Source organism: Diceros bicornis, chromosome 14 (genome assembly GCF_020826845.1).
Source record: "Diceros bicornis minor isolate mBicDic1 chromosome 14, mDicBic1.mat.cur, whole genome shotgun sequence".
Taxonomy (NCBI): Eukaryota; Metazoa; Chordata; class Mammalia; order Perissodactyla; family Rhinocerotidae; genus Diceros; species Diceros bicornis.
In genome coordinates, this window is record NC_080753.1 from 54467569 (window position 1) to 54473568 (window position 6000).

The window sequence follows — 6000 nt, forward strand, 5'->3', positions numbered from 1 at the left end:
CCTTGATGTTTGTTTTGAATTATTTTGCATGTATAAAAATGTGGGAGAGGCAGGCACATGATTAATTTTCCCTGACCCCAGCTCTTCCTGTGGTCTCCCTATATCCCTAACCAAGGTCCAAATTCCAGCTTCACCTCCTCCTCACATTCCTCCTTGTTCCATATCTGAAAGAATGAGCTAAAATAATGGCCCTGATTTCTGCCTCCTCTTCGAATACTAGTGATTCTCTAGGGAAAAATTCTGTCAAGCAGTGACCAGTCTCTGAGTCATTGGAAAAGGGTGGGGAGGGTTCCCTCAACCTTATATCATGTTGACCTTGCACCATCTCAACTGCATTTTTCATGTAGACTTTAGTTTCTGTTCTCCATCCATGTATGACCATAATTCTCCAACTTAATCTTCTCCTCTCCCTTCAGCTTAGTCATTTAGGAAGCTAAAAAAAAAAAAAAAAAAATGAGTTGCTACCTCAGGGATAGATAACAAGCATAACTAAGATGTAACTGTCATCTAAAAGGATGTTAAAATGAGAAGCATAGTCTATTAGTTTGCTAGGGCTTCCACAACCAAGTACCACAGATACGGTTGCTTAAACAAAATAAATTTATTGTCTCGCAGTTCTAGAGTCTGGAAGTCCAAGATCAAAGTGTCAGCAGGGTTATTTTTTCTGAGGCCTCTCTCCTTAGCTTGTAGATGGCTGTCTTCTTGCTGTGTCCTCACATGGTCGTCTCTCTGGGCATGCACATGTCTGGTGTCTCTCTGTGGGTCCTAATCTCCTCTTCTTATAAGGACACCAGTCATTGGGTTAAGACCTACCCTAACAACCCCATTTGACCTTAATTACCACTTTAAAAGCCCTGTCTCCAAATACAGTCACACTCTGAGGTACTAGGGGTTGGGGCTTCAACATTTGGAGAGGACACAGTTCAGCCTATCACAGATAGATTCTTATGACAGATAGATTCTTATTTTCATTCACTCAACAAATTCAAAAATAATTATATGTCAGTTCAGGCACCTTATTTATTGGACACAGTCTGGTACAAAGCTTCCTACTATCTGGTCAGACCTAACATCAAGACCTCCCATTGCTGTTGGCCTCTAGGAAGCTTCCTCCAAAGCTCCTTCCTCCTTGGAGCTTGCTGCAATACTCCATGCCATGCTCATCTCTGACTCCGCATTCCTGTTGCACTAATAATGAGGCTGAATGGTACAGCCCTTTAGCACTCCTTGTTCCCTATGTGTTGGACTTCCCTCTTCAGATAAATGAAGTAGAGGTGGAGCAAAGTTGAGAATATGGTTCATAAAAGGAATCCCCAGTTAAGAAATCAGGTGCTCTATGATATCGAATTCTACTAAAAAAGATGTCATTGTTAATATTACAAAACACATGGGCAGAGAAGACTGCCTTAGTCAATCTTTAACTTTTTTCATCTCTTCCTACACCCCAGCTCATCTTCCCTCTACTTCTCCCATCTTCCACGTCTGAGGACACTGCCATGCCATGCCTTATATCTAGAATGTCCTCTCTTTAGTGATCCCCCTTCCAACCTGCTCACTAAATTTAAACAAGAAACTCAAATAATATCCCCTTTTATATGTTCTTCCCTCATTTTTGGAAAAGTGGTTATCCTGTCCTTTGGGACGACTACTTGAAATCTACTTGTCCACAGCTCCATCTATCACCTACACATACTGAAGCTCAGAGCAGTTGAGAAACTTTTCAAGTTTATGCAGTTATTGGAGAGATAGATTCAAGTCCGGTTGCTCTCATTCTAAACCCCACGCTCCTAATCATGAGTCCCTGCTCCTACAATACTACTTCAGGCGCCTGAGTCTCTTCTTTCACTAGAGTCATTGGAATCTTGATGAGCAAAGAGGTAGGCATAAGAAAGATGAGAATATTAGTGCTATTATCAGAGCTTACATGCATCCTAATTACATGTTTTAGGAATTACTCATTATTTACTCATTAGAAACTCTTGAGTGTTACAGGTCAAAATAGTTATATAGGATCCGTTGATAAATGACATTTTGTTTCTTAATGAAAGTAACATTAAACGTTTCAATGAGGTTCAAAAGAAAAATAGTTCAGTGAGCTCAAACCTAAGTTTAGGAATAGTTAGACCTACACGATCACTTCCGCTTCCACTCTCTTTAGAAATCAAGACAACAGAGGTATAATTTAAAATGCAAAGGTCAGTTCACAAGATGATTTCTTAGAAGCATGTTCTTTTCTTTTTTTAACAAGGAACTGGAAAGGGTAGAGAAAATGATTATATGGAAATTAAGAAGCCACTCAGAAAAAGAAAACACCGCAGAGAAATGTGAGAAGAATGTAACTCTCGTGAAAGATGTCCAAAACAATCCATTTAACCCTCTCTTCCAATATCTTGTAGTGTTTGTGTAACTTTGGGCCAAGCATCAATAACAGCCATGTTGATTTATGGTGGTGAAAGATTTTTCCGTGAGAACTCTGATGATGGAAGTCAAGTATTAGGAAGATAGAGGCCTCTCTGCAAACCCAGAGTGGTGGACTGAGCAATGTCAATGAGTTGAAAAATTAGGCTGCTCTGTGAATGCCCAGGCCCTGCATGAGGGCGGAAGTAACAAACAGAACTTGGGTGTGTTTTTGTTCTATATCAATAATTTGCATCTGTACATCCTTTGCAACAGATTCTTTCTGTGCTAATCCCTCAAGGAAATTTTTTCCACTGGTTTTGGTAGATGTAGTTGTAGGTATATGATACAGAGTAAGATTCTTTTGACCACTGAACAAACTATGTTCCCTAGATTTACCAAAAATTGTAATATTTAGCAGGTAAAATTCAGCTGCTTAGGAATCTAGAATGAGGTCACAAGAGTGTTTAAGTCACTCTGAATCTTCTTCATCTGTCAGAAGATGCAGTACATTCTCTATTATCTACATGAAACATTTCTCAGAATTTGGGCCAACAAAACATTAAAAATGCTAATGATTCTAAGATGATAAGATTGTCTTCTTCACAGTTATATGTCTACTCTAAAGAGGATTGTGCACATTGACTCCTTATAATTACCCAGAAATAAGAAAGCACATGTAAGCATACTCACCTCCCACAACCCACCCACTTTGAATTATGCCCTAGATTAAAAATAAACATTTGGGGAAGAGGGAGAGCAAAACATCATCGGGTGGTTAATTGAAACTTTTTAAGCGTCTACTGTTAAAGCATGAATCGTTTTCCTTCCCTCTTTCGGTCTTCCTTCACTAATTTACTCCTACTCCTTCCTTTAGTTCAAAGTCAGAGCCATTTCTGGCAGATTTTTGCCTCAAGCAGGGAGTGAGGCCCCTTCTGCTAGGAAGCTAGATACATACCTTGGTCCACCCTGACTCAAACTCAGCCAGGATTTCACACAGTCCCAGAACACTCCCAGCAAGACACTTGTTCTCTTGGGGTACTGAGTCTATCCCAGCTATCTTGAGCCAATACTGGATTTTCAGTCTTTTACTGGTATACCTTGAACCCTTTCTCATCTGTGCTTTTTTGCTTTAATGAACAAATAATCCTAAATCCATCCTCTATACCGCTTCATTCTCTTACAAAGCACTCATTCAAATTACTTAGCCATAGGGTTTTCCCCAAAATATTTGTGCAGGAAGTCAACGTTAAAACTCCTGATAGGCCTGAGGCAATTAGGTGGACCTGCGCTGGTTGAAACAACACTTGGCGGAGGCATTGTCGCAAGTTCCTTCCAAAGTTTCAGTTGTAATCCTGGGGCAGTCCATTCCATCCTATTGGTTCTGTTGATGACTTGCATCTTGACCTCTCAATTTCTAGAATTTCTTATTCTTAAGATTGCTAAGGGATGAATTCTGGTGGCCACACTTGTCTATACTCTCCATTCCATTCAGAGCAGACTGACCGTTCTCTCCCATGTCCTTCCCTCTGACCTTCCCTTAACCCTAGCCTAAATTATGTTGTCTGGTAGTCCTGCTCTTCCTTCCCTCTGACCTTCCCTTAACCCTAGCCTAAATTATGTTGTCTGGTAGTCCTGCTCTGCTGCCAAGAGGCTTTCAGAAATTTGGAAAATTTTCCTCAAATATACTCTCCTCTGCCTCATCCCAGCTGAAACCTGGATTTCCCCTGATGACATAACTTTCCTCGTAATTCTAAAGGTGAGTCTCATTCCCCACACATCCTTTACCTAGTAACTTAGAGCTCGGGCAATTGTTTGAGGCTCCAGTGTGAACTTTCAGCCTTCCCCCAATAATACCTCTTCCGCTCCTTGTCAGCTTCACATACCTACCTAGCTACTGATACCCGTTCATTCATAGCTGTCCTCCTCATTGCTTGAGAGCATCACTACCATCATTAAATTTAAAAATAAAACCCCTGCTACGTGACTGGGACATACATGCTACATAGGGTTGCCCATGTGAGCAGCCGCTCTACAGTAATTCAACCCTTGAGACTTTGCAGTGTACTTACTTGTATCTTTTGATTTGCAGACCACTTTGAGAGCAGACTTTGTTCTGTCTAGGTCTTTTGATGGCCCAGCTGGTTGACAATCACATGGTTTTCTTATTATACTTCAGTCTTAGCTGCTTGAAGATACTTCTCTCCTTGAGGTGTTTCCCCAAAGTAGATTTCAAAAAGTGTTCCACCAATGAATTTTAGTGAATATGTACTCCATAGTTTAGTAACAATTCACAAATAAGTGGACACTTAGGTCACTTCCAATTTTTCACATGAACATTGTTGCAGTGATCATCCTTGAACATAACTCTGTATAACGTCTCTGGTTATTTTCAGAGAAGAAATTTCTAGAAGTAAAACATGGGGTCAAAGTCTGAATGTTGATAGCTTTTGACACATATTGACAACTGCTTTCTAGAGTGCTTATAACAATTTACACTCCACCAGCACTGTTTGAGTGTCCCGCCACACCTTTTTTTTCTATGTAATCTTTTAAACAAATCTTTGCAAAGCAACCAGCCCATATTTGGAACAGAAAGATCTAGGATTCGGGGAGGGTAGCCTAAGTCTCAGAGAAGATTTGATACCAAGCCAGATATGATAAGGAGTTTGAGAAAAACTTGACAATATGATAAAGGCAATTAGTGCTATAAAAAAATAAAGGTAATCAGAAACTCCAGGGGACCAGGGGACAAAAGACTATAAAAGACATATAATCATAAAACGTTACCTCATTGTACAGGGAATGATATTTACATGGTCACAGTAATGTAATGATTTAACTTTAAATAGTGATGTAATGGCATGGGTAGGATGGGAGAGAATAGGGCATGTTGTAAGAGGGCTGAAATTTCATTTGTCACTGCAGAGATCAATAACTAAGGTATAAAAGTGATAAAAATAGAGAAAGCAATTTAAGGTTCTTAGAGATATGAACATAAATATGAGAAGAAGCAAAGAGTTAGTTTCTTGCTTTCAGAAAGTGGGACTCAGAGTAGGGAGGAGAAGGGAAGAAGACTTTGATTTTAGTTGTAAAACCCTTTTAACAATGAACACTTAACTTTGATAAAAAATATTTTAACAATATTCTAAAATGTTGAGATTACTTGGAGTCTTTATCAATTTTTAAAATTTTTATTGTTTTGAATTAGTGTTTTTATGTCTATTAGAATTTCATATTTCTTTTGTAACTTGTCTATTCATGTACCCCATTTATCAAGAGATGTTACTGGTTTTCTTACTGATTCATAATAACTTTTTATATATTGTCTACCATGTTTGCTAGGAAATATTTTAGCAGTTTGTGTTTGCTTTGTATTTTGTTTCTGGTGTTGGACCAAATGTAGCCAAGTACATCGATCTTTATCTTTTTGTATAGAAATTCCCAAATTCACCTGTATTTTCTTTATTTCTAAAGGTTTAACGTTGTATTTTAAGTTCTTAACTTATCTTGATATCTTATGTTTTATTTATATAGAGCTTATGATGTGCCAGGAACTTTTATAAGCTCTTCTTAAAAATTAATTCAATTAACAGTATATGA